Source organism: Symsagittifera roscoffensis, chromosome 5 (assembly GCF_963678635.1).
Source record: "Symsagittifera roscoffensis chromosome 5, txSymRosc1.1, whole genome shotgun sequence".
Lineage (NCBI taxonomy): Eukaryota > Metazoa > Xenacoelomorpha > Acoela > Convolutidae > Symsagittifera > Symsagittifera roscoffensis.
In genome coordinates this window covers 41,483,354-41,495,952 of record NC_087066.1, presented here as the reverse complement: position 1 = coordinate 41,495,952, position 12,599 = coordinate 41,483,354, and the positions used below count along the sequence as shown (strand labels likewise).

At 42.4% G+C, this 12,599-nt stretch overlaps 1 protein-coding gene across 1 annotated transcript in view; it reads left to right on the top strand.

Moving 5' to 3' along the window:
- LOC134846731 (uncharacterized) overlaps window positions 1-12,599 on the top strand; it is a 361,436-nt gene that overhangs the window by 211,518 nt on the left and 137,319 nt on the right. The window lies entirely within an intron of this gene.

Genomic DNA, 12,599 nt, shown 5'->3' with positions numbered 1-12,599 from the left:
ATAGCTCCTCGATTTGCAGCGGCTAGTCGGAGATTCGTAGGAATCAAGTCTTCCCGCGTGAAGCCCATTCTCTCCCAGGTTTTTATCGGCATCACACTCACCACCGCGCCTGTGTCCAGAAGCCCTGTGACTCCGATTTTTGTTCCGTTGGTGTCAAGCAGGTGTGCTGTCACATCTGCTTCATATCCAATATGTACCGCGTCTTGTTCCATCATGGCGTCATGGCCTATCCTGCGGACTTTGAGTTCCTCTTCACCCAAATAGATCTGCCCCATTTGGTCATCATCTGTTGTTATGTAAGTCCTGGTGTACATGCTGATTCCATCCACGTTCAGCATTACTTGATACGGCCCATAGACCTCCAAGTAGCGTCCATGAAGTTTCTTCATGCGAGGGCCACCCGTCGTTAGTAGTGCTCGCACAGCTCTCGACTCAGTGCGTGGCTCCACCTGCCTCAGATAATCTGCATATGTGTCCAAATGCATTAAAGTGAACTCTGATGGTTCACTCAAATTTCTTATTACCTGGTGTCCAGCCACTGAGATTATCGACTGTATCTTCTTTCCTTGCGGCGCCATGCCGAACCTCTTACCGGAGATCACTTTAAGTTTCATATCTAAACTGCTTGGTGTTTTCGTCTCCTCGAACTCCGTTGCCTCGAAGGTATTCAGTTGCTCCTGAAGCTTTTCATTTTCCAGTTCAAGTTTCACTTTTTGTTCGATCTCTTTCGTCACCAATTCCTGCTGTACTCTATTTAGAGCATCCTTTGCGGCTGCCTTATAATCGATCTTGAAGTCATCGGCCGCAGTTGCTGGTTCCGGTTCACGTGCTTCTTCTGTTACCGCTTGCATTTTCTTTGCCGCCAGCTCTTGAGGTTTGTCCTTCCTGCGTGCCTCTGCTTCGCTCAAGAGTCGAGCCTTGCTTGCTTTCACTCCTGACAAAGCTTCTTCATGCCTTGGATGCTTGATGTCTGCCACTGCATCCCAGAATTGCGGACAATCTGATTTAAAATGACCTTCCAAGTTGCAAAAGAAACACCTCGGGCCGAATTTCGCAATTACTCCTCTCATGAAATCCTCATGGTCCAACTCTGACGCATCTTCGTCCTCGAGGCTAAAGCCTATTGCTTTCATGCCTTGTTTGTAAGCTGGGCATGCTGACACATGATGGTCTGTTGAACTGCAATTAGCACAAGAACGTCTCTTGTCCATATCATCCCTCGGTTTGTACCAATTGTTCCCTTGGTTAGCTGGTCCGTTGTTAAAATTGCCATAATTGTTCTTGTAATATCCAGATCTCGAAGGAGGTTTCAACAAAAGATACTCTTTTGATTTGAGCCTCAACTCCTCCGGTGTTGGCGCATTAGTTGATAGTGGTGTGTAATGCGTTGCTAGCATCGTACGAAGTTCATCATTTTTCACACCATCGATGAATTTTGAGGCTACGGCCAGGTTCATCCTTCGGTTTGACTCATCCGGTTGGCTGCGTCTTCTCAGCATTTCCAAATCATCGAGAAACTTGTCTATTGTTTCATCTTCTCGTTGCCTCCGTTTCTCGAAGCGCATCATCGCCTGGTGCCCCTGCACCCCTGATCCGAAACGGTTTAACAAGATTTCGAAGATTTTCTCAGCAGTGTCACGTTGATACTGTTTCTTAGCCATGACACAGTTCAGGGCTGTCCCTTCTAAGTTGCTGGTGAGCGCGCTGCATTCCTGTCTCTCCGACAAGTCCTCTTCCTCGAAATGCAGCTTCATTACCTCTATCCAGGTATCAATACAGCCATCAGATTCGTCCTTGTAGCATCTTGGCTTCTTAAAGACTCTTCTGGACTTTTCACTGCGTTCATTGGTTCTAGATAACCGCGTCAGGAATGTCTCCAAAGACCTGTTCAGGGGTTCAAATGCTGTGGCCATTGCCGTAGCATCCCTTGAGTGTCCCGCCTGAGTGTCCTCACACCTTGTCGAAGGCTCTGTGTGCGGTGCATCCCTGCAATCCGAATCACCATGAGCGTTTCCCGCTTGGCCCATGTGACTCCTCCTCGGGCTTGTATGCCCCATGTTGCTAGAATCGCTTCTCCCGGTTGCATGTGTGCTTTGCGTTGGTCGTTCGTTCGAGGTTTGTCTGTTCCCCGTTGAACTTGCTCTACTGTTCGGGCCCCATGCTGTATTACCCCTTGTGGCATAGCCTGATGAACTGCCCCTGCCTCTAGTGGATCCATTTGTCTTCCTCCTTTGATGTTCATTGAAGTTCACCCTCGGTTCCCTGCTGGGACCTCCCGAGTTCGGCTCTCCTTCTTTTGGTCCACTCTTGCTGCTTAGTAGCCCGTCCAACCTATCCATGATAGCCTGCGTTCGCCTCTCCATCATCGCGTCTATCTTTGTGTCAAGAGACCCAAGAGACTGCTCTTGCTGAATTCTTAACTTCTCCATGTCGGCTCTTAAGCGTAACTCCCTCTGTTCCGCCTCTCTTGTCATTCGCGACAAGTTCCTCGTCATATGTTCGTCCGTTCTTTCTTTCAAGCGTTTTTCGCTTCTGCCAACTTCTTGTCTGTTGCGGTTTATTTCTTCCCGCAGACTTTCTCTTTCAATGTGAACTGCTCTTTCCAGTTCACTCATCTTTATCGACATCTGTTCATTTTGTTCTCCTAAACTGCCCACTATGTTGTTTAAGGCTTCCTCTAGTGCTGCCCCGTTATCCATGAGCGGCGTCACTAGTGGTGGTGTAACTCTGTCGGTCCCAGGTAGCTTCGTGCTGGTAGAGATCCGGGCCTTGACTCTCTGTCTTGACGTTTTATCATTATTTATTTCAGGATCCGTTAACGCGTTGCCAAGCCCTCTGGTTCTACTCTCTCCAGTTTGTGGCTCTGAACTTGTCCTAATCGCGAAGTCTTTTGACTGGCCTGGTGTGTTTGCCTCTTTGCTTATCGTTGTCACTACACCAAATTTGTCCATGGTTCCAGTCTCTCCTCCGACGTATGCCTCGTTCTCCTGGATCGAACTGTTGAGGCTGACCTGAGATCCAAAGTCCCCTTGCTCCTCTTCATCCTCTTCCTCCTGGGATTCACCGTCATTTCCTGCTCCTCCTCCCATGCTGAATGGAAAGATGTTTCCGAAGGTGTTCTTCATTCTTTCTGAGAATGATGATGACGTTGTTTGTTTCCCCGTTCCGCCTGCCATCATAGTGTTGTCTGTCGGAGATCTTCTAGTCGCCGTTACTTCAGTTGAGATGTCGGACAGTTCCGACATCTCCTCTCGATCCAATGTCCCGGTGGAAGTGGCAAAATCATGGCCTTGTTCCACCGGGGTTGATTCACTCGCCAGCCTTCTGCCTCTTCCTTCCAATCCATTTACTCCCTGGTTGTCGTTCATGGTATGGTCCGTATTGACCTCCACTTCTAATAGTTCTCTTCGCTCTTCTGAGGTCTTCTGACTTCTCGTTTCAACCATTCTGCCTGAAACCGTCCCCCTTTTGTCAGACCGGGATCGCTTGATCCAATCCACAAAAGGATCGGTCATCGTTTTTCTTTGCTTTTCAGGTATGAATTTCCTAGAGCTATTACCTCGTTTTGGTATCCTTGACTTGTCTAAACTCATTCTTTATTTGTCACTTTCCTATGCCTACTCTTGACTCAATTGCTAGAGACCTTATAGTTTTATTAACAAAAACAATGACACAACACAATAAATTTCACCAGATTCTATTAAATAGTGACCACGAATCCCTGTATGCTGTCAGAGTACAGTTTGTATAAAATTTATTCACACTAGCCGATTATCGGTCCAAAGATCTGGGAACTAGCACAATATGATGTTATCAGTCAATTTAAAAGATAGTGTAGTCACTACCCAATCAAGCACAGTTTAGGTTGATTTAAAATCAAAAACAAAAAAAATATATATATTGACACAATATGAATGTATATATAAAAAAACGTATGTGTCTTGTACTCTTAGTCGGTCGCAGTACAATAGTCGAACCTGTCTTTTAAAGAAAAAGCTTTCCCTGCTTGGTGCTGCACCAAACAGACAAAACTTTGAAGGCAGTAATTTTCTCAAGTGGGCGTCTATTGCACCCACCGAGTACTGTGTTACCTATCTGCCTTCGGACTGCCCGAGCTAGACCTACTAAAATCCTCAGGGCAGTCACTTTCCCCAAAAACGTATTATGTTTCAATCCACACCAATGAGTCACGCTCTTTTTAATTTAGACTTAGTGTCGCGAATATCCGAGTTTGGACCTGTTTTGTATCAGTCTGGTTCTTTTTGAGAGGCAAGTTACCAGTGCAGTCACTGATACCTAGCCTGTGTATTAATAACCTAATACCTCTCGCTTTTTAGTCTTTCTTTCGTTTACCTAAGTCCTTAATAAAATAATACCCCTCCGGATTGGCACAAATAGGACCCTTCCGGACTGTCAGAATATGGACCCCTCCGGATTTGGACCCCTCCGAATTAGCAACTATAAGACCCTTCCGGATTCGGACCCCTCCGGTTTTGTGGAAAGTAGACCCCTCCGGATTCGGACCCCTCTGACTTTGAAAAATTTCGACCCCTCCGGGTTGGGAGCCCTTAGCTCTGTCAAAGTAGCTTTCCGTAGTTTTCTTAATTTCAGCTTATACCCCTCCGGATACGTTCTGCGTTGCTTTTATGCTGTTTGAATTAACTGGGAAGGGTATAGGGTCCTTTCCTAGACCCCTCCGGATTGAAGTTAAGGCACTTATTTGACAATTCACACTAACGGTGAAGGGTCTTATCACTTGCCTAACTTCGACTCTATTATGGTTGTCTTGTGCCTTCAGCCTTCCCTTTTTGTCTAGAACTGTCCTAAGTTACTTAGTTCAATCGCTATCAACTTTTGGTAGGGGTATAAGGGTTTTTCAGAAAAATTTATAAAACGTGAAGGGTGTACCCCTCCGGATTTGTGTAATTTGCTAAAAACAATCTCAAAAAATTTTCTCGCTCGCTTTTCCGAAAAATTTCTGATCCTATTAGTAAGCTCAGCTAATTTCTGATCTATTGGTACCAAGATCAACTCGATATGATCAGTAGTTCCAAAGTTATTAACCAAAACGTCTTTTTTCCGAACTCAAAAAATTTTCTCTCTTATAGGTTCCGCCTAACTTTTTCCGCAAATCTGGTCCTTTCGACCTAAAAATTATTGATCCGAGCTCAGAAGGCCTATACTCTTCTAGTTCAATGCAAAAGACCCAATCTAAAACGCTATTGTAGAAAAAATTTGCGAAAAACTATGCTACCTGGACCCCTCCGGATTGATGAATCCACCAAATCAAACACGTTACGTTCGATTTCTCTGCAACCCGGAAGGCTTTCGGGTAGCGGGTTTTAAAACTTGTAGATTCACTAGTGGACGTTGTCCGAACAACTATTTTTACTGTCCTACCTCAAAAATTTCAAAAAATTTTCTAAATTTTTAGTGTTTCTTACTATCAAAAATTGGGAAAATTTGGTTTTTGGTACCAAACTAGTTCCAACCACTTCCGAACTAAAGTTAACCGGTTCTACTTATTACAGTAGTGCAGTTACGATGTAACACACTAACTTAGCGCTTTTTTCCGTTTCAAAAAATATCGATATCTCAAAAATCGCGACTTGTGGGGGGATCAAAATATCGCTATTTTGACCCTAAAAACCGGTCTGTTTTCGTTGTTTTTCACTGAAAAACGATATGTGACTATTAATATAGGCTATATGAATAATAATATTAGTAATACTATACCCCTCCGGGTTTGTTTATTATCCGAATTAAGGTGCTTAACTCGGATATTCGCAGTTCGGTGAAGGGTCACTACAGTGCAGCACTGTCGAGCCCCCCACAGATTACTATCTTACTTTTTGTACCAAAAGGGATACAAAACTTGTTAACGATACCCAACAGTCGATTGTTGTTGTCGTTGAGCCCCTTCTTGTTGCTCCTTGAACTGCTTGCCGGATCGGTCTTCACCCAAGACCCTTCCGAATTGAGCGCAAATCAGCTGACCCTTCCGGATTGAGCGCAATTTATCATTAACGTGCTTAAATGCTCAAATAACCCTACAGTACAAGCCTCACAAACGGGCTACAAAATTGATCGTAACGATCCTGACTGATATAAATGCCTGTAACAACAATATATCTATCAACAACAAACGGGGGGGTTGAATCACATCTTGTCTGGGGGGATGATTTCTACTGATTTTTTACTTTTTTACTGTTTTTGGTTTTTTCGGTTATTTTTTATGTTTTTTGTTTTTCTTGGGTACTATACTACTTTTTGTTTGGTTTTGCTGATATCTTTAAGTGTTTTTGGTCACAAACCACTCAGGGGATGAGGGGTTCATGATTCCCCCCACCCTTCCTGGTTCGTGAATTTTCGGTCTTAACTAGGTTAAAAAACTATTCACGGTAATCCGGAAGGCTTCCGCGTTCCGAACTACCCTTCCGCCCCGGCAGTTTAGGCCTATTAAGGGCGTTAATGTGAGCATCCGCTCGGCGCGGAGTGCTCGTTAACGGTTCCGCCGGTCATGATGTTATGAAAGAATAACACCCAGGAGCGCCATAAAAACATACATGTAACATTCGCCCGGAAGATACATATCGACGGATAACAAAACTAAGTCTTAAGACGACTGGCTAGCGTCTAAACAGAGCTTTGCATGTTTTTCACCGTCTCTACCAAGCCAGTACTTTTCGGTGGTCTTTCTTACATCAGGCTGACAAAAACGTTACTGTTCTCCGGCTTCGACCAGAACGCTCAAATTAACTGAATTACATGCAAAGTTAGTGAGCTCATAGCTGGGTCTCAGTATCCCCAGACCACGAGGTCACTCCTAAAAACAGGGCTACTACTTATCATATTACTATTGTTTTTGTTCAGTAGATAAAAATCATCATCTCCATCGAAGATGGATCAACCCTTTCCCCCCAACTCCTAGCACCTCATCCTTGTCAAAACTAATCAAAATATCAGTTAAATTCAAGTCAGGACATGACAGGATGCTAAAAGTTTATGTGAGTTAATAAAAGTTTCCGTCCCGAGACCCTTCCGGATTCTTGAATCCGCCGAATCAAGCTCCTTACTCTTGATTTCTTGCTAATCCGGAAGGCTGGTTCTCACCCTTCACCGTTGTTGGCAACGGCCTTGCAACTATTGTAGCAGCACAATAGTTGCAACTCGGAACGTTCTCTGCTATTCTGTAGTTCGTTGTCGTTTTCCAATCTCGATTTTCGTACTGTTCGCAATCGCAGATAAAAGTTGTTCTGTTTCTTTCTGCTATTTTAGCCAAAATGGCCGTTTTAACATTTCTCAGAAATGTTACGTCATCACTTCGAAAATTTAAAATTTAGAATTCCAGAATCTTCTAGCCTTCACCGTTTGGCCAATCATTCAAATAACGTCCTTATCCGTTCTAAATCGCCAATCCGGAAGGTTCACTGCTAAAATCCTGAATTCTGCAGAGACTGCATTTTGGCCATTCTGGTCGAATGTCACATCGCCTATACATTACACAGTGATGGAGCGTAGGAAATTTACCTATTGACCATTGGCTGACGTCAGTTACCTTAATTCTGATTATTTTTAACCGTCTAGACATAGCCAACTATTTTTCTGGTCTGTTTTGGTCTAAATAAAAAGTTACCATTTTTAGGCAATCAGCCGAACGACCTTTGATCAGCTTTCGCTTACATGCAAAAATAACCTTATAGCTGGGTCTAGGATCCCCAGATTACGTAATTACTATTAAAAACACGGCTAGAAAACCACAATAAACTATATTTTTAGTGACAGTTATATACTTAATCCATTGGAGATGGAGTGACTCTCTCCTCGGCTCTTAGTACTCACGCTTTGAAATACTGAAATTGGAGTTATTAAAATCGTCCAGGGCATTACAGTAGCTAAAATACGTATCTGAAGTTACTGATTCTCGGTCTTTGTTGAAGAAACGTGTTCCCGCAGTCCTGAAATTGCTATCCTTCTGGGGTGTCCTTTTTGCAATCACTATCAACTAATGTGGCCTTATACTGCGCTTTTTGGTTGACATAGCTGGAGTTACTTGCAGTACATGTAGGCTTATACACTTATGCACAGTTTTGGATTTCAATTCACTTGGAAAAGAAGTTTTGAGGGATGGCAAGGATGTTTATATTTTCCTGGCAATGAAATTTCTGTACCCTATAAATGTTGAGCAGTTTTTTAGCTATTGGTTGTGACGGATTGCCTCGATATTGTCAAAGTAGGGGTTGAGTCGTTCGACCAGCTCTCGATTCCCTTTATTGATTTCGGAACCGCGTAGTTTTTCTTTCCTTCAAAAATCTTGTTAAGAGTTTTTGGTGCTATTCGTCGGACCATTTTTGGGATTCTGAATTCAATTATAATGTTTCCTGTTTTTTTTTCTGAAAGCTTTGTCAAATTTTTTCCATGTTGAGTTACTTCAAAAAACCCATGAATCGTCCCTTCAATGACCTTTCGTTTGTACTGCAAAGAGGCGCAGCTGGTATGATATGAACTGTTTTCGTGACTCGACGTTTACATTTAAAGCCAAAAGGCCAAATTACCGTGCTCGTCTGATTCTTCCAAAGTAATTTGTTAGTTTGGATGCATCTTATTAGCAGCCGCGAGACCCTCACGGGTTCTCCGTCTTTGTTGAAGAAGGCGTCTTCCTCACCACATGGAAGGTCTTCTTCTTTAAACCCTATCCTTCCCGATTTGCAGACTCAACAAAGTAACGAATGTAACTGCACAAACATTTTGTTTCGGAAGGCTTCGTCTCTTACTTAAATTCGAGTTTTCTTAAGTAATTTTCTAGTTTCCTTATGAGCGAAAATGTTTTTCTGAGTTTTCGGTATTCCGTTTTTACGAATATATACGGTGTTATCTGTCAAATTTGTCAAGTTGCTCCACAAGTGCAGACTAGTTTACCAGTTTGAGACTCTACCTCAAAATTTCAGGGTCAAAAATGGCTGCTAAGATGTCAAATCAGGGCCAGGCTGACCTCACCCGGGTGGCCATTGTTAGTAAAGACAAGTGCAAACCTAAAAAATGTCGGCAAGAATGCAGAAAATCGTGCCCAGTGAATAAAGTCGGTTAGTGAGTTTTTATCCTGAGAATTTGCGAGCAGTTATTTAATAGTGGACGAAAGATATCGGATTTTTTTTCCGTTTTCTTCAACCAATTTTTAGTGTTTCTTACTATCAAAAATTGGGAAAATTTGGTTTTTGGTACCAAACTAGTTCCAACCACTTCCGAACTAAAGTTAACCGGTTCTACTTATTACAGTAGTGCAGTTACGATGTAACACACTAACTTAGCGCTTTTTTCCGTTTCAAAAAATATCGATATCTCAAAAATCGCGACTTGTGGGGGGATCAAAATATCGCTATTTTGACCCTAAAAACCGGTCTGTTTTCGTTGTTTTTCACTGAAAAACGATATGTGACTATTAATATAGGCTATATGAATAATAATATTAGTAATACTATACCCCTCCGGGTTTGTTTATTATCCGAATTAAGGTGCTTAACTCGGATATTCGCAGTTCGGTGAAGGGTCACTACAGTGCAGCACTGTCGAGCCCCCCACAGATTACTATCTTACTTTTTGTACCAAAAGGGATACAAAACTTGTTAACGATACCCAACAGTCGATTGTTGTTGTCGTTGAGCCCCTTCTTGTTGCTCCTTGAACTGCTTGCCGGATCGGTCTTCACCCAAGACCCTTCCGAATTGAGCGCAAATCAGCTGACCCTTCCGGATTGAGCGCAATTTATCATTAACGTGCTTAAATGCTCAAATAACCCTACAGTACAAGCCTCACAAACGGGCTACAAAATTGATCGTAACGATCCTGACTGATATAAATGCCTGTAACAACAATATATCTATCAACAACAAACGGGGGGGTTGAATCACATCTTGTCTGGGGGGATGATTTCTACTGATTTTTTACTTTTTTACTGTTTTTGGTTTTTTCGGTTATTTTTTATGTTTTTTGTTTTTCTTGGGTACTATACTACTTTTTGTTTGGTTTTGCTGATATCTTTAAGTGTTTTTGGTCACAAACCACTCAGGGGATGAGGGGTTCATGATTCCCCCCACCCTTCCTGGTTCGTGAATTTTCGGTCTTAACTAGGTTAAAAAACTATTCACGGTAATCCGGAAGGCTTCCGCGTTCCGAACTACCCTTCCGCCCCGGCAGTTTAGGCCTATTAAGGGCGTTAATGTGAGCATCCGCTCGGCGCGGAGTGCTCGTTAACGGTTCCGCCGGTCATGATGTTATGAAAGAATAACACCCAGGAGCGCCATAAAAACATACATGTAACATTCGCCCGGAAGATACATATCGACGGATAACAAAACTAAGTCTTAAGACGACTGGCTAGCGTCTAAACAGAGCTTTGCATGTTTTTCACCGTCTCTACCAAGCCAGTACTTTTCGGTGGTCTTTCTTACATCAGGCTGACAAAAACGTTACTGTTCTCCGGCTTCGACCAGAACGCTCAAAATAACTGAATTACATGCAAAGTTAGTGAGCTCATAGCTGGGTCTCAGTATCCCCAGACCACGAGGTCACTCCTAAAAACAGGGCTACTACTTATCATATTACTATTGTTTTTGTTCAGTAGATAAAAATCATCATCTCCATCGAAGATGGATCAACCCTTTCCCCCCAACTCCTAGCACCTCATCCTTGTCAAAACTAATCAAAATATCAGTTAAATTCAAGTCAGGACATGACAGGATGCTAAAAGTTTATGTGAGTTAATAAAAGTTTCCGTCCCGAGACCCTTCCGGATTCTTGAATCCGCCGAATCAAGCTCCTTACTCTTGATTTCTTGCTAATCCGGAAGGCTGGTTCTCACCCTTCACCGTTGTTGGCAACGGCCTTGCAACTATTGTAGCAGCACAATAGTTGCAACTCGGAACGTTCTCTGCTATTCTGTAGTTCGTTGTCGTTTTCCAATCTCGATTTTCGTACTGTTCGCAATCGCAGATAAAAGTTGTTCTGTTTCTTTCTGCTATTTTAGCCAAAATGGCCGTTTTAACATTTCTCAGAAATGTTACGTTATCACTTCGAAAATTTAAAATTTAGAATTCCAGAATCTTCTAGCCTTCACCGTTTGGCCAATCATTCAAATAACGTCCTTATCCGTTCTAAATCGCCAATCCGGAAGGTTCACTGCTAAAATCCTGAATTCTGCAGAGACTGCATTTTGGCCATTCTGGTCGAATGTCACATCGCCTATACATTACACAGTGATGGAGCGTAGGAAATTTACCTATTGACCATTGGCTGACGTCAGTTACCTTAATTCTGATTATTTTTAACCGTCTAGACATAGCCAACTATTTTTCTGGTCTGTTTTGGTCTAAATAAAAAGTTACCATTTTTAGGCAATCAGCCGAACGACCTTTGATCAGCTTTCGCTTACATGCAAAAATAACCTTATAGCTGGGTCTAGGATCCCCAGATTACGTAATTACTATTAAAAACACGGCTAGAAAACCACAATAAACTATATTTTTAGTGACAGTTATATACTTAATCCATTGGAGATGGAGTGACTCTCTCCTCGGCTCTTAGTACTCACGCTTTGAAATACTGAAATTGGAGTTATTAAAATCGTCCAGGGCATTACAGTAGCTAAAATACGTATCTGAAGTTACTGATTCTCGGTCTTTGTTGAAGAAACGTGTTCCCGCAGTCCTGAAATTGCTATCCTTCTGGGGTGTCCTTTTTGCAATCACTATCAACTAATGTGGCCTTATACTGCGCGTTTTGGTTGACATAGCTGGAGTTACTTGCAGTACATGTAGGCTTATACACTTATGCACAGTTTTGGATTTCAATTCACTTGGAAAAGAAGTTTTGAGGGATGGCAAGGATGTTTATATTTTCCTGGCAATGAAATTTCTGTACCCTATAAATGTTGAGCAGTTTTTTAGCTATTGGTTGTGACGGATTGCCTCGATATTGTCAAAGTAGGGGTTGAGTCGTTCGACCAGCTCTCGATTCCCTTTATTGATTTCGGAACCGCGTAGTTTTTCTTTCCTTCAAAAATCTTGTTAAGAGTTTTTGGTGCTATTCGTCGGACCATTTTTGGGATTCTGAATTCAATTATAATGTTTCCTGTTTTTTTTCTGAAAGCTTTGTCAAATTTTTTCCATGTTGAGTTACTTCAAAAAACCCATGAATCGTCCCTTCAATGACCTTTCGTTTGTACTGCAAAGAGGCGCAGCTGGTATGATATGAACTGTTTTCGTGACTCGACGTTTACATTTAAAGCCAAAAGGCCAAATTACCGTGCTCGTCTGATTCTTCCAAAGTAATTTGTTAGTTTGGATGCATCTTATTAGCAGCCGCGAGACCCTCACGGGTTCTCCGTCTTTGTTGAAGAAGGCGTCTTCCTCACCACATGGAAGGTCTTCTTCTTTAAACCCTATCCTTCCCGATTTGCAGACTCAACAAAGTAACGAATGTAACTGCACAAACATTTTGTTTCGGAAGGCTTCGTCTCTTACTTAAATTCGAGTTTTCTTAAGTAATTTTCTAGTTTCCTTATGAGCGAAAATGTTTTTCTGAGTTTTCGGTATTCCGTTTTT